A 22,209-nucleotide genomic window follows, 5' to 3' on the forward strand; every position below is an offset into this window, starting at 1 on the left:
AAATTTTAAAGAGTATGTAGTTCTTATTCCTGTTCATTCTTTTCTCACAAACGTATTCATTAAATATTATTTTAAACTTTGGTATGGTTTATGACTCAAGAACATAAAGTAAAATAGTTGGAATGCAGTAGATTGGTCTGTTTTATTCTAGAATGCCAGTAGTGTGATTTCTGGGGTCATGAAGTGGTCTGGATTGTAGCCTCTCCTGAAATAACATGCAACTCTCTCCTCCAAAGGTGGTTTTCTATCCCTTCCACCCTTCTTCGGTGGCATCCCTCTCTTTCCTTTTCTTCTGGCCATCCTCGTGTGGGGAGATGTCCCCCGGGCTGTCCCCACACGCAGGATTAGCCCCCTCCACAGCCTGCCCAGGTCCTGGCAGTAGGATGCACCCCTTCACTAGAGCCTACCCTTGAGATTTCCCCCACTATTTCTCAGAGATCCTATTTGCTGCTTTATGGCATCAATTTGTGACCATCTCATTTCTTATCAGGACTTTGCATGCTGACATCTATTGGACTCCACTCCCAGGGATCTTGTTTCTCAGCCTTTTCCCGTGATCTGCTTGATCAGACACATTCTATACTCTGCTCGTCTTCCTTTGCTGGTCCTGCTGCCCCCACAGGTGCTCAATGTGAAGGGGTTACCAGGAAAGTTCTCTCCATCTCCAGGGACACTTCAGTTTGTTTTCTCTCCATCCTAAAGAAAAGGCTCATTAATTTGGCATCTTAAACCTTAACTCAGTAAGTAAATTTCTTTTTTCTCTCCAGTCAACACATCAGTATTTCCTGGCTTAGGAAATTCCCCAGCTTTATCCTCTATATTTTTTGACACTGTGTTTTTCAAATTATTTTTCTCAGACTGTAGTCCTTAAGGTGCTTGTAGAAAGATGATGCCATAGACTTAGTCATTTGAGAAATGCTGCAGACCTTCCCAGAGTCACCATGCATCTGAGCACATTATAAGGTCCGTGCCCTTGATCCAATGTAAAGACAAAAGACAACTGTGTAGCTTGTTGGGTCATTACTGCCCCCCCCCACCCCCCCAGCCCCAGGGGTTCAGTAGTCTATGGAACTCACAGAGTAGAACTTAGAATCTCCTGAACCTCCCAGAGCTTTGCCACCTGTAAGCCTCTGCTTCGGATGGTGGGTGGTTCCTTGGAACATCCTCACTCCCTGTCTTTATATCAGAATGGCCAGCCCTCCCCTGAGCCTGGAGTGTCCATGTGATAATTTACTTTAGAATATTTCCAGGGGCGCCTGGGTGGCTCGGTCGGTTAAGCGTCCAACTGCAGCTCAGGCCATGATCCCGCGGTGTGTGAGTTTGAGCCCTGTGTCTGGCTCTGTGCTGACAGCTCAGAGCCTGCTTCGGATTCTGTGTCTCCCTCTCTCTTTCTGCCGCTCCCCCACTCGTGCTCTGTCTCTGTCTCTCAAAAATGAATAAATGTTTCCAAAAATTTTTTTTTAATATTTACACATGAGGGGCACCTGGGTGGCTCAGTTGGTTGAGCGTCCCACTTCAGCTCAGGTCATGATCTCGCGGTTCATGCGTTCGAGCCCCGTGTTGGGGTGGCTCTCTGCTGTCAGTGCAGAACCTGCTTTGGATCCTCTGTGCCTCCCCCCACCCCTCTCTGTACCTCCCCTGCTTAGTCCTCTCTCTCAAAAATAAGCATTTGAAAAATATATGAAAAAATATATTTCCCTATGAAAGTTGCAGCAAGGAGAATGGACACGATTTAACTTCATTCCACACCCTAAGGGTAAGTGCTTAGCATTTGAAATATCGTAATCCAGAGTCCACATTCCATAGATAGCTACTCAGCATTCCAGGTATCCTTGAAATCTGCACCTGAGGGTTAATTAGCATAAAGCAGGTAAGATACGATTTTTCCTTGGTGTAATGAGTGGTGTTCGAGAGCAGCGATTGGTTGGGAAGACGGTCCAGGCCGCGCCTCCTACCTGACGAGAAGAATCCCACAAGCCCAGGCAAAGTTGGGCGTCTTGGGGTCCTGAAGATGCTGCTTCCTGGAGGCCTCCTGCTGCTTGTGCCCAAAGCAGGCCTGGCCGGAATATGGAATATTTTCGCAGCCTTTTGAGAAGCAAGGTGCTGGCCGAGGGCCAGGATGGGGACTTTCCTGAGCTGCAGGAGCTGTTCATGTGACTGTTTGCAGGCTTGCTAATGAATATTAAACAGTTGGCTGAGTTTTATCTAAGACTTGCTTAAAAAGAGTCATACCTGGCATGGGGAGGGTAGGAGAGAGGGGCTGTTTGGCTCTCAGCTAAACCAGAGGCTGCTGATAGTTACCAGAAGAACCTGGCAGACAGTTTGGCCTGTTAGCAAAGGGGTCAGTTGTCCTCAGGCCGTGACAACAGGCTCAATCCCTGTCCCCATTCTCACTGAGCTCAGGGTGATGCTGACCAGGGCAGAGAGTGGTCAACCACCCCAGAGCCCTGCCAGCTCCGTGGGCTTTTATTTCCCTGATCTCTGTCCCGTGGAGTAACAGTGGCTGCATTAGGGACCTCTGAGTGACTAAGGCACTCAAGGGACACCCACATCTCCTCGTGCCCCGTGACTGCCACCAAGAGGTGTTTCCTGGGTGTCCTGCCTTCCTCATCTTCCTACTCCTCCCTGCCCCCACATTCTTGGGGTTCTTGCAGGAGCCACTCCTGTACCGGGAAATGCCACACTGTCACCCCCTCCAGAACCCAGTCTTCCACTTCAGTCCCTGTGGTCACTCTTGTCTTTTCTATGCCTCAGAGTCTGCACCTGCAAAATGGGTATAATAATAGTATCCCTACTTTATGGGCTTGTTTTTGGGGAAACCAGCTTATATAGGCAAAGCCTCTAGAAGGCTGCCCAGCAACTTGTAAGCATTTGTGTGTGTTCATTATCCACCTCCTCCCTCCCTCTCTCCTCCCTCCTCTCCCTCTCTCTCTCTCTCTCTCTCTCTCTCTCTCTCTCTCTCTAATTATCAAAGCTTTATCTTAACAGGCGGACTCACCTGCCTTATACCACAAGGAATGGATGAATTCATTCCTCCATAGAAGGTTGTAACAGGCTTTTGTCAACCAGGATAGATGTCACAAAGACCTTGTGCTAACATTCTGTAGCTTACTCGGAAGAAAGTCCCTTTGGTCCTTGGAATTTATTTGCTTTTGGTTTACATGGAGCTCTAATAAGCATGATTTGCTTTCCTACCCATAGAAGATTTTTTTTTCCTTTTAAGACTATTCCTTCTTTTTTTTCCTCCTTTTTTTTTAAAATTTAAATTTTAGTTAACATACAGTGCAATATTGATTTCAGGAGTAGAATTGAGTGATTCATCACTATAACAAAACAACCTTTTTTTGAGAGAGAGAGAGAGAGAGAGAGAGAGAGAAGATCCTAATGTGGGACTTGATCTCACGACCGCGAGATCATAACCTGAGCTGAAATCTAGAGTTGGATGCTTAACTGACTGAGCCACCCAGCTGCTCCCTCACAGAAGATTAGAAATAGCAAATTAGAAGGAACTTGTATGAGGCAAGAAGGGACTGGATAGTGAAGAAAGAGTCATATAAATATAAAAATGAGACAAAAGCACTTCCAAATTCTGGGATCATTTGAGTAGAAGAAAAGACAAAATAGTCCCATCCCTCAGTGGTTGTTCTAAAGCCCAGGATAAGGATGGCCCTGAGTGATGGAGACGTGATTAAATGATTTTTAGCATGCTTTGTTTAATGAGGCAGGAAAGTAGGTGACAAACTTTAGAACTTCCAACGAAGTGGTAAATGTTAAAGTTTCGATGCTGAAAGTGATCAGTCATCCTTCTGTTATTTGCTAAGGCAATGTACATGGCATACCCAGTGCCCGGATCATCTGGATACAGGAATAAGGTTTCCTTCACACGGTTCCAGCAGGTCGTGTTTGTAAGATACCCCCTAATCCATCAGATGCACGCTCGTTTAGCAGAGAAGCAACCCCCAAGCCCGAGTCCCGTTGGAGCAGTATAGGCACACTGAGAAAAGACAGAGACGGAGAATACAAAGCCCAAGGAAGAGACCAGTGCCTGTAAACACGGCAGCTCTTTTCTAAGTCCTATTTTTACCATCTGCTCTTTGTCTCTCCCTAGAAGGCCTTACCCACGGTTATGTTTTGCTAAGTTGAGAGCAGATATATTTTAGACGTACCAGGGAAGGCCTGTGGAATATTTTGCTTTGGGCTGCAAAGATGGTCACCAGGCCACACTGTGCTGAAGTTTGCCTTGGCTTTTCAGCTGTGGCCGGCCCTCCGGGGAGGTGCCCTGAGCAGGGGCTTGGTCCCACCAGGGACTCAAGCATGACCCAGTTTGGATTCTCACTTGTGTCTTCCTCAGAGATACATAAGTTGGTAAACAGGTAAGGGCTTTGGAGGTCTGTGACAAATGATAGGGCAGGAAACAGCCTTAATTACTGAACCTGTTTCCCCATTAAAGAGGAGGATGATAATTACAGTTGACATTATAACTCCCGCCATTTGTTAAGGTCTTACTTTGTACCAGGCACTGAACACGCATCAACACCTCCAGACGCTGTCAGCCCTACCAAGTAGCTACTTTATATAATAGGAAGATCAAAGCCCAGAGAGGTTAAGTGTCTTATCCAAAGTCACACAGCTAACTAGAGAAGGACCTGAAGTCGAAGCCTAGACCTATCTTGCCCCCAAGGACCATACTTTAACCATAGGGTCAGCACCAGGGATGATCATCTCCTTTCCCCTGGGACCCATGTAGCCTTTGTGTGGAGGAGAGAGCCAAGAGAGGAATCCCAGGAGTATGTTCTGAGGGAGGAATGCCGAGGAGAACCTGGGTCCACCTGGACAGGGCCTTGATGAAACCCTGCCTGACCATAGCGCTTCTCCCGGAATGGGCTCCCTGCCCTAGGCACTGTGCCAAAACACAGCAACAGCAGAAGTGTCCCCTCCCACCATGCGAGGGAAATTCTTTATGCCCCCGCTACGCCCGTGGCCAACATGTGCTTACTCTGGGTTTTTTCGGGGTCACTTCTGACTGGACAGTTTGATTGCTGATCTCCTTAGAAATGCAGTCCAGGCCTGAGGCTGCTTTTGTTTGGGATGCGTCTCAGGGGCAGCTAAGCTGCCATTCCTTCCAGGAGGTGGAGGGCAGAGGCCCAGCTGCTCAAGCTTCCTTCCAGCGGCCAGGCCATCCGGAGAGGACGCCTGCTCTCCTGGGAGGCCCTGGCCCTCTGTTCCCCCTCTTTCCAGCTGGCATGACTGTCACTCTGCTTTCCCAGGGAGCAGGGCAGACTCTGTGCGTTGCTTTAGTCTGGTCCCCGTTCCCCCAGATCTTGTCTGGTAGGTAAGCAGCAGTGAGCAGGAAAGATCAGAGGATCACTTGGGCCACATCTCAAAGGGGAAGAGCGGTGCGGGCAGACCGTGCTTAGTCCCCGTGCTCTGGAGGCTTCTTGAAACGCAGGGAGTTCTGGGCTGCAACAGGAAATGAAGGCTTATTGTTTCACGGGATCCAAGGGAAAAAAAGAGGAAGAAAGAGGAGAAGTAGCAGGTATCACACTAACACTAAGAGTGCTGCCAGGGCTCAGGTCTGTGCCCGGAGGCAGACGGACATGGGGAGAGTACCACCTGCCATGACCTGCCATGACCTGCCATGACCTGCCATGACCGTGGACATTTTCTGAGTTTTTGAGGGAGATTAGACACGTGAAGGCAAAGGAGTCCTGGCAGGGAATAGCGTGGAAACGTTACAGGGTGGGAGAAAGGGGCCAGCTTTGTGAGGGTCTTGAGTATCAAACAGAGGGGTTGAAGTTTTGTCTTCTACACCAGGGATCCATTCAAGGTTCTTGAACAGGGATTGTCACCCAGGGAAATAGTGGTCAAGTGAGATTAGCCCAGCAGTAGCACGTTCCATTGAAATCCATGCCTACTCCTGGAAAAAGAGCTTTCAAAAAGGCTGCCCTGTTGGTAGCCTGATGTGAGTCACCGTGTCGTCTTTAGTGCTTGTCTGTCCACCATAGACTTACAGTTCTCTGCCTGCTGGGAGCACAGGATTGCATTTCCTGTCTAGCCCGAAGTTAGATGTCACTATGACTCCCTTAGACCATTGCAAGGATCAGTAAGATTTTTTTTTTTAATGTTCATTTTTTATTTTTGAGAGGAAGAGAGAGCGTGAGTGGGGAGGCGCAGAGACAGAGGGGGACAGAGGATCTGAAGTGGGCTCCACGCTGACAGAAGCGAGCCTGATGGGGGAGGGGCTCCCAGCCACAAACCACAAGATCACAACCTGAGCTGAAGTCGGACGCTCAACCGATTGAGCCACCCAGGCGTCCCTCAGTAAGATTTTTTTTTTTTGAAGGACTAGATAGTAAATATTTTCAGCCCTACAGTCTCCAGTGCAGCTGCTCAGCTCTGCTGTCCAGGTGTGGAGGCAGCCACAGATGATATGTAAAGAGTAGGTGCAGCCATATAAAACTTTATGTGTTCCAATAAAACTTTATTTAGAAAAACAAGTGGCTGGCTCAAGGGCAGGAGTTTGCTGACCCCCTGACTAATGCATTGTGAGTGGAAGTGATACTTCTGGACAGAAGCTCTGATTGTGATGTGCAGAGTGGTCACGGAGGCACATGTGAAAGTGAAGCCTTTGCCAGCCTGGGACCCTGAACAGGAAGGAGAAATAGACTTGGCAGTGTTAAGCCATTGAGATTCGATGTTTCTTACTGTAGCATAACCCGTCTCTGATACTGTCTATTCTTTGCACAGGAAGCATCACCATGGGCGTTGTCTTTGTCTTCACGGCTAACGTGTAGCATGTAGCCAAGCACCACATGGAGGCCTTTACCAACTTTGTTTCAATAACTCCTTTAGACAGCCATGCGACATGTATAATGTTGTAATATCCATTGTCACAGAAACAGGAAGGCGAAGCCTAGAGAGGTGAAATAATGTGCCCACGATCTCACCAGTGACTAAAGGTTGCATCTAGGACTGGAGCCTGGGTCTTCTAATTCTAACCCCCAGGTTCTTAACTGCTGTGTATCCTGCCTCGGGTTCAACTCTTGGGATTATTTTTTCTTTTATCCCTTTGCCTCTGATCACTGCTCTTGGCTGTGTGTGCTATTTAGACATGACCCATAGTGGCCCTGTCAGCAGGGTGAGAATGAAGAGTCTTTCTTCCAGAAAAGTCCTGGTCTGAGCAGTGGAGCAGATAGATGGAAATAGCTAGAGGGATGAATTGGGTTGGCAGCTCAGACACACAGGCAGATGACCACGCTGGAGATTGGCAGATCCTAGAGGTCGCTCTCAGTCACGTGTTCGTATATTTCCATCAGTCACCTCCAAGGCACATCGCCATCTTTACATTCTCAGCCATGTTCTTGTCTTTCTTTGAAGGGAAAAAATAATCTATATTCTGGAACCGTCTTGAGAAACAGTTAACTCCCCTTCCTGGCCTGGCAAAGCATGGAGCAAGCTAGGACAGTCATCTTTGATGGGTTTGCAGAGAATTTACCAGTCTTGTGTTGCAATGACCTAAGTTTGCTCAAGTAATAAGAAGCCCCAAAATGAGCTCTTATAACTTCTAAAGAGCAGTCTCCGAAGGTACTACTCATTGTGTTATTCAATATTCTCTATGTAAAGTCTCAATTAATTTCTCTACAGTGTCATGGAAAATTTTCTGCCGTTAAAACAATACCTTTCTATAACCAAAAGTGAGAATTACATGAATGATTATGTTTCTCTTCTTACTTTGGCTGTTGGGAAACAGGATTTATTTGATATTTGGAGATAATAACCATTTTAACTCAAGATCAGAGTAGATTATCTTCACCCGTCTCCCCTCCCCCCTGCACCTCTGGGTTCAGATCTCTGTTTCTGACCTTAAGTTTTAAATCAGGGGTGCCTGGGTGGCTCAGTCGGTTAAGCATCTGACTCTGGCTCAGGTCATGATCTCGCGGATCACGATTTCGAGCCCCGCGTCCAGCTCTGTGCGGACAGCTCAGAGCCCGGAGCCCACTTTGGATTCTGTGTCTCCCTCTCTCTCTGCCCCTCCCCTGTTCACACTCTGTCTGTCTCTCTCTCTCAAAAATAAATCAACATTAAAAATATTTAAATAGTATAGCGTTCTATCACAGGTAACTGAAAATCCTTCTTTGAAGTGGATAAGATATAAATTATAGTTAAAGCCTCCATGTTATAGCAAGTCAGCGAGTGGTGCGGAGTTAAAACTGAGAGCCACTGATTGTGTCCTCCTGCTTGGACGACCCTGTGTATCATCTAAGAGTGTGGTCAGAGTTTGAGGTATCTTGAAAGCACAAATTCACTTCCTTTTCCATAAAGACGACTCAAGCCACCTTTGTTCTAATTTTTTTTTTTTTTTAACACTTATTCATTTTGTTTTGAAAGAGTGAGACAGAGCGTGAGTGGAGGAGGGGCAGAGAGAGAGGGAGGCACAGAATCCGAAGTAGGCTCCAGGCTCCGAGCTGTCAGCACAGAGCCCGACGTGGGGCTTGAACTCATGAACTGTGAGATCATGACCGGAGCCGAAGTCGGACGTCCAACCGACTGAGCCATCCAGGTGTCCTCCTGTTCTAAATTCACTGCATGCATGTCCCAGTGACCTAGGAGATGTTTGGTTCATCAGACTTGATAAAATTCGTAAGAGCAGAGAGAGCTTTTAGTAAGTACTTGCTTGCTGGATATGGAGTATTTCACGTGTTCTGTCATGATCCTTCCTCGGACTGTGAGACCTGCCTTATGACAGGGATGAGGAAACAGGCTCAGATAGTGAAGTGACTTTGCCGATTAGATAGGTAAAGTGTCACTGAGGACACACAGTGTGTAAAAACAGAACCGAGATTTAAACACAGATCTTTGTGACTGAGAACTACACTCTTTCTGCAATGCTGCTTTTTCTTTCTTTCTTTTTTTAAGTTTATTTAGTTTGACAGAGAGAGAAGGAGAGAGAATTCCAAGCAGGCTCCATGCTGTCCGCGCAGAGCCCAGCATGGGACTCGAACTCATGAACCGTGAGATCATGACCTGAGCTGAGATCAAGAATTGGATGCTTAAGCGACTGAGCCACCCAGGTGCTCCGTGTGCAATGCTGCTTTTAACTTAAAAAAAAAAAAAAGATGTTTATTTATTTTTGAGAGAGAGACAGAGACAGAGCGCAACCCAGAAAGGGCCAGAGAGGGAGACAGGACCCAAAGCAAGCTCCAGGCCCTGAGCTGTCAGCACAGAGTCCCCCATACGGGGCTCGAACCCGTGAACCGTGAGATAATGACCTGAGCCGAAATCGGATGCTTAACTGACTGAGCCACCCAGGCGCCCCTGCAATGCTGCTTCTTGATGATGATGATGATGATGGTGATGCCAGTACTATTCTCCTACATGCCAGTCCCGTTCTCAGCGCTTGCTACGTGTTAATGCATCACAATATCCCTATAATAGGTTCTGTTGCTACTTGTATTTTGCTGATGGGGAAACTGGAGGCACAGAGAAGTTAAGTGACTCGCCGTTGGTCCCATAGCTGGTAACTGGTGGATGCAGGATTTGAATCTGGGTAGTTTGGCTTTAAAACCCAGTCAGTCGTTATGCTGTGCTGTCTTTGATCATACTCGTCTACAGATGTGGTGGAGGCAGTGGATAGAAAACTAGGATTTGGGGTCATGAAGCCTGGTTCCTGGTGCCAGATGGGCCCCTGAGGAGCTGAGAGGTGTTGGGCAGGTCGCCTCCCTTCTGTGCCCATCAGGGTCATGGATAGAAGAGCAGAACCAAGCCAGTTACTTTAATAGAGTTTGACAGAGGGAATCGGTTAAATAGGTGTGGGAGGCCTGCAAAGGAAAGAGAATCTGCACGAAATGGGAGAGGTAACTGCAGAGGCCGCCGCCATCCCCGGGGCTGAGGGAACAAAGGAAAGCAGCCTGGGGGAGGAGGCTTGCCGCATCATGGCTCAGACTTGAGAGGAAGAGGGCCCTGCCGGGAACAGCCTCCTCCCACTTCACTTGCAGTCTCCCTCTAGTGCCCCCTGTTGGTGGAAACCGACAGAGCACCAGTGTCAAAGGACAACGTGACTTGCATTTTTGCTGATTTCCAGCCCAGCATCACTGAGCAGGGTATAGAGAGAGGGGGTTCGGAGCTGAGACAGGCGCTTCGTAGCAGGTACACTTCTTCATTTGTAAAGTGATGAGACGGAACACGTGGTGTGCTGGGTGGGGGGTCAATGGTGCTCCACTTACCTCTCTCCTAGGCTTCTATCATGGCAAGAAGGTACAGCTGATCAAGTTCATCCCCTCCTCTCCTCACCCCAATTAGCAGTGAACATCTTGAGACCTTATATGTCCTTTATCCTCGTCTAGGCCAAGGACGGTGCTTGGGGAGGGGTGTGGTTATTCATTATATGCTTGAATTGTTTAATTATTGGATTCTGACACGCACATAAGTCACCCAGTATTCAATGACCACAGACTGTGCCGAGCCCTGGGCCAGGGACTCTGGGGAAGCAGGGCACACACAAAGCATGGCCTGACTATAAATGAACTTACAGTCTTGTTGTAGGGGTGAGATGAACCTGATGAGCAGATCGTGGCTTTTTGGGTAGGCTCAGGTGCAGTTTGACTTCAGGGAAGGGAGACAGATCTGCTTGGCTGGAAGTAGGTTTCACAAGGGAGTGGTTTCTTACCAACCTCCCGTGTCCTGAACTGGAGACGCAGTTTCTCCAAAAAAATAGCTTGGGAGAAGCTATTTATTCTAACATTCTGTCCTCCGGCATCTAATGTGCTTCTCCTCAGTATCAACTTCCCATCCTGAGCCCAATAGCATGCAACTTCCTATGTTTTTAAATTTTTTTATGTTTACGTATTTTGAGAGGGTGGGGAGGGGCAGAGCGAGAGGGGGTTGGAGAGAGAATCCCGCAGGCTCTGCGCTGTCCGACGTGGGGCTTGAACTCAGGAACCGGGAGATCATGACCTGAGCCGAAATCAATAGTCGGATGCTTAACCGACTGAGCCACCCAGGTGCCCCTTCCTATGGCTTTTCTTTTTTTTTTTTTTAATGTACGTTGAGACAGCAGGAGAACAACCAGCAGAGTTACCTATTTGTGGCTGCAGAAAATCTGCAACAGCAACAGCAAAGTGCCCTTGGGTGCAGCCACGAACGCATCCTGACCTACCTCCACCAAATGAGTGAGTGGGCCTTTTGCTGGAAGGTGGCACAGAGCTACTTTTGCAGGCTTGGCCCAGAGTGTTGTCCCAGGGAGAGCCGCACATCTCTCTGACAGCTGGGACAATGTTCCCTGGCCTCCAGGAAGGCTTCAGGGAATCATTTAATGAACCAGTACCTGATCTCCAAGGTCTCCGGAGAAGGATAAAGTGACCCAGAGGAGATGGTAGCATTCCTCCAGTGGCACCTGTGCACGTCAGCAAGTCATGGGAACCCTGGATTGAATGACTGAGGAGGACTCTGCTGCTGGATCCCTTCGAGGTGATCACACTGTTGACACCACTTTCCCCCCCCCCGCCCCGTAGGACTCCTAGTGAAGGAACGGGACTGTGCTTTTTACACAGAGCCCACAGGCGCAGTCCCTTTGTCCTCTTTTTCGTTTCATTTTTTGTTTTAAGAAGGTTCGAGTTTTTAAAAATTTATTTTAGAGAGAGCACGCATGTCAAGGAGGGGAGAGGGGCAGAGGGGGAGAGAGAGAGAGAGAGAGAGAAAGAGAGAGAGAGAGAGAGAGAGACAATCCCAAGCAGGCTCCACACTCAGCGTGGAGCCCATGACCCTGGGATCATGACCTGAGCTGAGATCAGGAGTTGAACGCTCAACTGACTGAGTCACCCAGTCTAGTTTGGATTTTTAAAGATTGAAGTATGCTGCATAAACTAAAGTTCATAGGTCTTAAATGTCGAGCTTGATGGATTTTTTCCATATGTATACCCTATGTGACCAGATAAAACTATAGACTATTTCTAGCAGAAGTCTTCTTCGTGCCCCTCCCAGGTAGTTCTCTCCATCCTCCCATTCTGACTGAGGACTAGTTTTGCCTGGTTTTGAACTTCATATAAATGGAATCAGAGCCGAAAGTACTCAATCACGTCTGGTTCATTTGCTGAATACTGTACAATTCCATTTTTTTAATGGGGGAAGTAGAAATAACTTCAGACAAGTGGCATGACTTGAAAAAGGTTTCACATCTGCAGTCCTATACCGTTTACCGTCACACAGCCACAGCCCATTCGTTGTCTTTGATCCGTCCATCCATCTACACCCATGTGGAGAGATGGCTCTGTGTCAGGGGTGGTTCTGGTTGCTGGACATGTAAATATGAGTAAATCACCCTGCCTTCAAAGATCTCCCAGTGTAATTGGGAGAGAGGTTTTAGGGGGATTGTCAAGGTATAGAGGGGATAGAACTCTGTACAAGAAGCTGTGTTTGTATGTGGAGTCTGAGAGGAGAAGGAGGATGGAGAGGAGGAGGAGGGAGAGGCAGAGGAAGGGCGGGGTCTGACTGGAGGGCTCAAGGAGGAGATGTCATTAGAAGAGAATTTCATTGTTGGACATTCTTCTTGTGTTTTCTTACCAACAGGGCTACTAACTCTAAGAAAATAGGGTTGGGGTCATCTTCTGTGAATATCTTATAGGACCTTGCAGTCATAGATCTAGCAGGAAATTGAGGAGATTGTTGCTGAATTCATGACCCACAACCTCCAAAAATGTCTTTTCTAAGAGGATGAATACAATACCTAGAGCTTTCTAACCAGGCAGAGAGCAGAAAGTGGCAGGTTGCCATCTTGATTTGATTAGACACCTAGAAAGATCGAGGGTAAACAACAACAGTTTCAGAAGAGTTCCTGGTGTGAAACCTTCTAGCTAGGGTAAACATAGGGCCCTATCTGAATATCTGAAAATTGTGTCCATTACCTTTCTTCTCTAGGTAGGTGGGAATTTTCTTCAAGATCTCTTCATTCTGCCAGAAGTAAGAATGAATACACACTTTAGCAGACGTATGCTAAGGTGACCCCCCAGGATGTATAACCCTTTTATAATATCCCTTTATTATTCCCTCCTCTTGATCATGGCAGAACCTATAACTTGCTTCTAACCAACAGACTATGGCAAAGATGGGAGGATGTCACTCCCATAATCATATTATGTAAGTCTCTGCCTTAGCAGGTTGGAGAGATAGGGTCACCTGCTGGCCTTGAAAAAGCTTACAGTCATATTATAAAAGGGCCATTAGGCAAGAAACTGTGAGTGGCCTGACTGGCTTCCATCCAATAGCCAGCAAGAAGTTGAGACTCTAAGTCCTTCAGCTCCAAGAAAATAAATTCTGCCAACAATTGAATGACCTTGGATTCTTCCCCAGTCAAGCCTGAAGATGAGCATGCAGCCCATTTGACAGTTTGACTGTAAGCTTGAGACTTTGATGTGGGACTCTTGACCTACAGAAACTGTGAGATTATAAATGTGTGTTACTTTAAGCTGCTAAGTTTGTGGTAATTGGTTACACAGCAATAGATAACTAATTCACACACTATCTGCAACCATTGATTGTGTCAGAACAGTCCCTCAGTGACATGTGGCTCTACAGACACCTTGAGTCTGATATACCATACACAGGATATGGGAATAGCCAGTGAGTTCCTTTCAAGGGTGTCATTTAACATCTTATTTCACACTCTTGTGGGCTCTGACTTATCTGAGAAGTAAACAAGGGCATCACATTGTTTAGGACATAAGTTTAGTTGCTCAAGAAAGACCCCTTTTCTTCTTTTAATTTTTTTAAATGTTTATTTATTTTTGGTAGAGACCTATCGTGAGTGGGGGAGGGGCAGAGAGGGACAGAGACACAGAAACAGAAGCAGGCTCCACGCTCTGAGCTGTCAGCACAGAGCCCGATGTGGGGCTCAAACTCACAAACCCCGATGAGATCACCACCTGAGCCAAAGTCAGAAGCTTAACTGAGCCACCCATGTTCCCCAAGACTGCTTTTTTAACATTTGTTGGGCCTCAGGCAAGGATACAAATGGATGACCTACCATATGTCTAAAGAATAAAAGTTATAACTCTCTGTTATGTATAATGTGTTCTGCTACTTTGACAAATATATTTTCATAATCACAAAATATATATAAAGCCATTGTCTTTATATCATTGAAAGTTGGGAAAATAATAATAATGATAATAGAATTTAATGATTTGCATGCTTGGGCATTCTCCTGATGCAAAATGTATGAAATGGAGTAATAAAATAGACATTTAATTCATAAATTACTATGTTTCATAAAATATATTTTCTTACCTTAACTTAAAAATTTTTTTAACGTTTATTTATTTTTGAGAGGGAGAGAGAACAGGGAAGGAGCACAGAGAGGAGACATAGAATCTGAAGCATGCTCCAGGCTCTGAGCTGTCAGTACAGAGCCCAACACGGAACTCGAACTCACGAACCATGAGATCGTGACCTGAGCCGAAGTTGGACACTTAACCGACTGAGCCACCCAGGCGCCCCTTACCTTCATTTAAAAAATCACCTATTAAGTTGTTTATCATAGCTGGTATTCAGCTGACAGTAAGAACCTAAAGGATTAAGTAAAATGTGTGTCAATTTGATTGTATTTTCAACAAAATGTAAATTTAAAGTTATAAAAAATTAAAATTATTTTAAATGAAAGTTTTCAAAACATTTAAAAATACTTAAAAATATGTTAAAATTAAAAAGCAAAAATATAAATATCATGTTTTAAATTAAAGAAATTTAAATAAGGCTGAATTGTTATTTAATTTCTTGAACTTAAGTTTAAGAGCTTATTAAATATTTTTATAAAAATAGGGGTGCCTGGCTGGCTCAGTCAGTAAAGCACGCGGCTCTTGATTTGGGGATTATGAGTTCCACGTTGAGTGTAGAGATTACTTAAAAATAAAATCTTTGGGGGCGCCTGGGTGGCTTAGTCGATTAAGCATCTGACTTCGGCTCAGGTCATGATTTCGCGGTTTGTGAGTTCAAGCCCCACATCGGGCTCTGTGCTGACAGCTGGGAGCCTGGAGCCTGCTTCAGATTCTGTGTCTCCCTCTCTCTGTCCCTCACCCGCTCACACTCTGTCTCTCTGTCTCAAACGTAAATATTAAAAAAAATTTTTTTTAATAATAAAATCTTAAAAATACACTATTTGTAATTGTAACTTTTAAAGTCTATCTGGCTGCCAATGTAAAGAATCAGGATCACATTTCACATATGTTGACTCTAGACCTACCTACACAGATCTGTGTAAATTGAAGAGTTATGTGAATTGTCTAATAGTGCACACTAGTACTTCACTTACGTATGCAGCTCGTGTAAGTATCACACTAATACCACACTAATCCAGTGGTGCGTTGAAACAAACAGAACTGGAAGATAAAGAAAAGCAAAAAAAAAAAAAAAGAAGATATTCCGCCCTTCTGGGAAGCAGTACTCCATTATGCGGAAATCTGTTGCATTGATGCTGAGAAGAAGGGTTTGATGAGTTAATACTCAAGGGCTGGGACTGCTCAAATTCTCCCTGCCCTCTGAGGCTACATCTGTTCCTGATGCTGGCAGTGGCAGGGTCCCCAATCTTTCACGACGTTTGGACACAGTGGCCTTTTGTTTTGAGGACTAAGGCAAGAAATATGGAGAAATGTTTCCCTGGGTCTTGAATGATGTTAGTTATGCCAGCAGATGTTCAAGGTACTGGCCACATTCTATCAGTGGTCCTGAGTGATGTATGAGTATGAGTGAGTGAGTGTGTGTGTGTGTGTGTGTGTGTGTGTGTGTGTGTTGCAAGCCCCAGAGCTTTCTGAAGGGTGGGGCCCAGTGCACATGTCTTTCTTGCCTGAGTCCAAGGGGGTGGTTGCTCTCCCTCATATTAGTTGTTTAAACAGTAGAGAAGGTTATTTCCTTCTCGCTCAGTCTTGCAGGCGTGACACTCCATGACGGTAGGGCTGCTCCACAGTGCCAGGCGTCCAGGCTTTCTCTGTCTTCTTGCTCTCCTTTCCCTAAGACGTTGCCCTCTTCTGATTGGGTTCTCACCAGGTGTGCAGTTCAGCCAGAAGGAAGGAAAAAGGATGAAAAGCAGGGCATGCCCCTCTTTTTAAAGGTCAGACCCTGAAGTTACACATCTTAATTCCGCACACATCCCGCTGTCCACAGATGGCTGACAAATGTGGTCTTCCACTGGGTGTCTTGAGGCTTAAGTGAGCGAATATATTTGAGAGGCCTTATATGGAAGAGTCTGACATAAACGACATGTTGAATAAATGGTAACCAATTACCATTGTCATCACCATCAACCTCATCTCTGAGGTTTCGGCTTTGGGCTCTAAGGCTTTGTGTTTCTGTGAACTGTTGTACAAAATGAAGGACACTTTTATAGAATGAATGATTACCCATGGATTTTTCTCTTTGCTCTTGGATTTTTGCAGATTTTCTTAAAAGGAGGCACAGTAGAGTTAGCCCATTCTGGGCACATCAGTGTAAACATAAGTAAGATGTAGGGTTCTATAATTTCAGAGGCAATATTGAGATAGTCTTTTTTATTTTATTTATTATTATTATTATTATTATTATTATTATTATTATTTGAGAGAGAGAGCATGCACATGTGCTTGCATCAGCTGGGGAGAGGCAGAGGGAGAGAACCTTAAGCAGGCTCCCACCTAGCATGGAGCCCGATGTAGGGCTTCACCTCATGACTGTGAGATCATGACCTGAGCCTAAATCAGAAGTCAGACGCTTAACCAACTGAGCCACCGAGGTGCCCTGAAATAGTCTTTTCTAACAGAGAAAACAACTTTGATCTTTTAAATCAAGGGGGAAAATGATTCAATTTTTTAAAGTGGGCACATGGTAGAAACTAAAGTTCAGGGTTTAAAAGCACTTTATTTTTTAATTTTTAAAAATTTCTCAGTTTTCATTTCTTTTTTAAAATCTTTTATTTAAACTCCAGTTAGTTAACATACAGTGTAATGTTAATTTCAGGTATATACTATATTGATTCACACTTCCGTTCCCCCCCCCCCCCCATGCTCATCACAACAGGTGTGCTCCTTAATCCCCATCACCTATTTAACCCATCTCCCCACCCACTCCTCTCTGGTAGCCATCAGTTTGTTCTGTATAGTTAAGAGTCTGTTTCTTGGTTTGTCTCCCTCTCTTCCCCCCTCCCCCCCCCCACCCCTTTGCTTGTTTTATTTTAAAAACTCTTTAAATAGTTAGAAAGATAAGCCCATGGAAAACCCCATGATAGTACTTTTTGTCCAACTTGAGTTTCCAGGGATTAAACCTGCCTTTGAGTTTAGACCCCTGCTTATTCCACTTTGTTAAACTCTTGACAGACTCCAGTCTGTTCCACTCAGTAGCTCCCCATTGAGGGGGGCACTTTTCAGCCTCCGTCGCATAGCTGATGAAGCTGTCATGCAGAACTGTCTGGTCCTGGAGCAGAAGAGGCTCCGAGATAGTTGATCACAACTATGCTTGTGGACCAGTCTGATGTTACACCAAGAATCCAACAGAAGCGGGGCGCCTGGGTGGCTCAGTCGGTTGAGCGTCCGACTTCGGCTCAGGTCATGATCTTAACTGTTGTGGGTTCGAGTCCCGCGTTGGGCTGTGTGCTGACAGCTCGGAGCCTGGAGCCTGCTTCAAATTGTGTCTCCCTCTCTCTGCTCCTCTCCTGCTTGCACTCTGTCTCTCCTTCAAAAATAAATAAACATTAAAAAATACAGAAAGAAATAAAAAATAAAGGAATCCAGTGGAAGGAACGTGACAGACCTTCTGACCCACCCACCCATCTTATGATTTACAATGCTCTCTAGAACATTCCTGTTAAATCTTTACTCCGGCTTGCAACCTTAAAACATTTACCCACTCCCCATCCATCTTGTTTTCCAGCTCTGTAGCTATTCTTGTTTAGATTATCCTAAAATTGCGGCACCGAGTGAGGCTCAGAGTTTATCTATGCAGGGTCGTCTTCATGCCATTCTTGACAGATCGTTGCTTGATCTTCCCAAACACGTCCCGCGACAGGGAGCTCACGGCTCTGTTAGGAGTCCGCGGACTTACTTAAAACTCTCTTCTTTTGCTCTGAAACTTTCTTTTCTGATACGTACGTATCGTATGTGTCTTGTGTGTTCCCGGCAGCCCTTTTTACCCTCTGGATCAAACCCACCTGTATGTCCAGCCTTAACATGTTCAGCTCTCTCCTCCCCCCTTAATATGTCATGACGCCCTTGTCCTGCCCGGTCATCACTCTCTGGGCTTCTTTGGCTTTGACGAAGGTGTGCTTATAAAGTGAGTAAACCATACTAGCTGTCATGCCCTGCATGTTCTCTCACTGTTCTTTTTCCATTTCTCCCCCATATCACTTTTAAAGCTGGGCGGAATACCCCCCAAAAGGGCCTGAGTCATGTTGGGAAAAATAAGAGGGGGAAGCTAGAAAGGCTCTGAAGTTATATTTCTCTTCGTGCATGTCCGTACGAAGATGGCTTTTAAAAATATTTTTGCCATAATAATTCAGATACAAAGCTGCAGTCCTCTAAGATCCTCACGCCTTTTCCAGCGGCCATTCCTGCATTTCAGATCTTAGAATGAGACTGGGAGTAGATGCTGCATCTTTCATGTATCCTTACTAAATGTCTCTGTCTTGGAGGCTGCTTGAGTTTTTGAATTATCTCCAAAATGTATTGAAGCACTTTTAACTTCTATTTCTGTCTTTAGAAGTGTTAGAGACCACAAGCAGTTAGGGCACCGTCCATAAGCCTGGTGAGAAAGCTTTTGCTCTGTTTATTATAAGAGCATTGTGGGGCGCCTGGGTGTTTCAGTCGGTTGAGCGTCCGACTTCGGCTCAGGTCATGATCTCCGGTCTGTGAGTTCGAGCCCCGCGTCGGGCTCTGTGCTGACAGCTCAGAGCCCAGAGCCTGCTTCGGATTCTGTGTCTCCCTCTCTCTCTCTGCCCCTCCCCTGTCCATGCTCTGTCTCTGTCTCAAAAATAAATAAATATTAAAAAAAAAATTTATAAGAACATCATCATTCTAATGGAGTGAGCCCACGTGGGACAGGTGTTTGAGGGGATGGATCAGAATTTAACAACAAAGCAAAACAAAACCACAAACAAACAAAAAACATTCCACACCGGGAGAGAAAAGCAAAGACTGTGCCCTATAAAAAACATTGTCTGAAAGTCAGTGTACTGTATTTGACCTCTTCAAGACTCAGGCTCCGGCTCGGGTAACTCTGTAGCATGTCTTTCTATGCCCCAAGCAGGCTAAAATCGTTACATTACTTATGCAAGAAGGTAAAATGTAAACTAAGTGCAAAATGTATCATTTTAATTAGGACATCCCCCTGCAAAAAGAAACATCTATTTGAAGGATCATTTGTGAAGACCCAAATCTCTATATATTTGGATTAACATCCAGCCAGAGATTCCCAGTTCGAGGTGTAGGAGGTCCTGCATTATGTACCAACTAGTCTGCAAATAGATCTGCTGCTCCTTCATCAGAAAAAATGAAATGATCAGCCACATTTGTTTTTCTGTGAGTCATTCTGATATTTACTCAACACACGAACTGCCTCATCAAAACTCAGGAGTTTACATTAAACTGGACCTAGAATTCCTGACACACCCAATGAGAGGAGCAAATCTGAATTATCATTGGTGACTGCCCCCTCTCCCGTCTTTTCAGTAATTCTTTCTTCCTCAGTGCAGCAAACACACACTCACGGAAACCTCCTTTTGCTCGTTATTTGTAACCACTCCATCCTTTTACTGCAGCTGAGATCGTAAGCCACACTGATGTTTCTCTATCTTTCCTTCCATAGTCCTTTCTGCTCAAGCCCAGGCGGGTCTGCAGGGAGTCTGGCATGAGGAGGGATTCTGGCTTTGCTACAGAGTTGCCAGCCACAAAGCGGAACTAGAGTATTGGCTCTCCCAAGGAAATGCGGGCTGCGGCAACTGCTTTATTTGGGTTGGCAGTAATAGTCCTGCATTTCACTTTTGCTGAGGCCTGATCACTTGCTGAATATTTATTTGTCCCAAAGATTATTTAGTTATCCTCAGGAATCTAGGCTCTCTGGCCAGCTTTTCTCCTTTGGCGTGTGTGGGTTCCCAGTGGGGAATGTGGCTGGCCCCCTCTCCTTTCAGAAGGGGTCTTACTGATGTTCCAGTTGGAAGCATTATAGCAGAAAAGCAAAAGGGGACCCCGGGGGACACGGGACTTTTGCTAAAAGACGGCCGCAGAGCTAAAACTGGAACTTGGATCTTCTGATTCCAAATCCAGCGTTCTTTCTAGAATCTCTCAAACTTTTGGGAGCCTATAATCACCTGAGGAACTTAATCAGAGGCAGATTCTTAGGTCTCCTCTTTAGAAATTTTGGCGTAGAATCTGCCTGTTGGATGTGCATCTTTATGATGTGAGATGCCCTGCGTGCACTAAGATAGCCCTGGCTTATCAACATTTACCTTCTATGTGTTTTTCACCATGGGCGGGAAGTGGGGCTACACAGTTAAATATGAAGATCGCTGTATACCCTTACTCATTTTTAAAGATGACAGCACAGGGGCGCCTGGGTGGCTCAGTCGGTTGAGCGTCTGACTTCGGCTCAGGTCATGATCTCACAGCTCGTGAGTTCAAGCCCCGCATCGGGCTCTGTGCTGGCAGCTCGGAGCCCGGAGCCTGCTTCGGATTCTGTGTCTCCCTCTCTCTTTGCCCCTAACCCACTCGCATTCTGTCTCTGTCTCTCTCAAAAATAAATAAACATTAAAAAAAAATTAAAAAAAAAAAAGATGACAGCACAGAGAATATAACCACATTAACATACTTCTAGAAAGAAAGAAATCCACCCATTGCCCAGCCCCCCCACCAAACCATATACCTACTTCCCTTCCGTCTTTGGAGAGGTTATTCACGAGTTCAGGTAGCAGTCAACCTAACAATTATGTCATCCTGTTTTTACTTCTTTTGAGCCAAGTAGCCTTTTTGTTCACTTGCTAGACAACAAGGCCCTCGGAAGCTATTGAAGAGGAAAAGCAGTAATTTTGTTGAACATTTGCTATACTACTGGGCAAGTTTTCTGGTTGTTTAGCAATAAAGCTGAGAATCAGACCTTCCAGGAGCACCTGGGTGGCCCCGTGGGTTAAGCGTCCGACTCGATTTCAGCTCAGGTCATGGTCTCACGGTTTGTGAGTTTGAGCCCCGCATCAGGCTCTGCGCTGAATGTGGAGCCTGCCTGGGATTCTCTCTCTCTCCCTCTTTCTCTGCACCCCCCCCCCCCCACTTTCTCTCTCACTCAAAATAAATGAATTTAAACAAAAAAAGAAAAAGAATCAGACCCTCCCACTCCAAAGCCTATGCTTTTCCTCACCATGCTGCTTTCCAGACCTGCAGGCAAAAGACAGAAGGTGCCTGACCTTCAGGTCCTTGTCTCCGCGAGGAAAGGAGACCCAACCAGGAAACAACCAGAAGTCGAAAATAACAGGTTCTAAAACGCGTGTGCATGGTGCTGTAACAGAGAAGTAATGTACTGAGCTGGACGCTTTGAATACAAGGAAGGAAAATGGGACTTTATCCTTCTGGTAGAGACTGCTATTGCAGTGCCTCAGTGAAATGAAAAGTCACAGAGAGCCTCTGTCCTCCACAAAGCCATCAGTTTTGTGAGACTCCCCAAACAGGCCCTTTCCCAGAGCCACTCAAGATTTGAGAGTTGACTCTTCCTTTGCTCCAGAGCTGTTCATCAGCACAGCTAGGACCCCAAATAGTAGGAAAGAGAGATGATGAGCTGGAGAAGTTAAGCTCTTAATAATTCAGGGAATACATACTACCAGGAGCAAACTGTTCCCCAGAAATGAAATCTGCACCCTCCCCGGTAGGTTGGTTATTATAAAAGTTTTTCTGGTATTTCCCTGGAGTTTCCTCAATCTCGGTCTTCACCAAGTCTCCACGAGACTTTCTGTCCGCAGCGTTCATTTGTCACTTAGCATTAGCACACGACATCGTTCCATGATGCCGGTGACATTAGCCGACGTTTACTGTCTTGTGTCCTGCACCTGCTAGGCATGGGAGATAATATAAGTCCCTGCTGTGGGGCGTTTGCACCCTCTCTGGGGAGACAGGACATGTCCGTAACACCAATTAGCAGCCCTTAGAGTTCACTGTGGTCTCAGTGGACTTTATTACAAGGGGAGGCATGATGCGGGCCACACATTTAAAGGACAGA

At 45.8% G+C, this 22,209-nt stretch overlaps 1 protein-coding gene and 1 long non-coding RNA gene across 5 annotated transcripts in view; one reads left to right on the forward strand and one right to left on the reverse strand.

Annotated features, from left to right (window-relative positions):
• The window catches only part of MAPK4 (mitogen-activated protein kinase 4), a 152,522-nt gene that overhangs the window by 32,437 nt on the left and 97,876 nt on the right, over window positions 1-22,209 (forward strand). The gene's annotated exons all lie outside the window — the stretch shown is intronic.
• Window positions 124-3,056, reverse strand: LOC109275717 (uncharacterized). The gene is made up of 2 exons (XR_002084329.2): window positions 2,999-3,056; window positions 124-696 (listed from the first exon to the last, which is right to left on the reverse strand). It is a non-coding gene; the product is annotated as an uncharacterized LOC109275717 (long non-coding RNA).

The sequence above is a fragment of the Panthera pardus genome, unplaced genomic scaffold (assembly GCF_024362965.1).
Source record: "Panthera pardus isolate Hobbes unplaced genomic scaffold, ASM2436296v1 HiC_scaffold_15, whole genome shotgun sequence".
NCBI classification, from domain to species: Eukaryota; Metazoa; Chordata; class Mammalia; order Carnivora; family Felidae; genus Panthera; species Panthera pardus.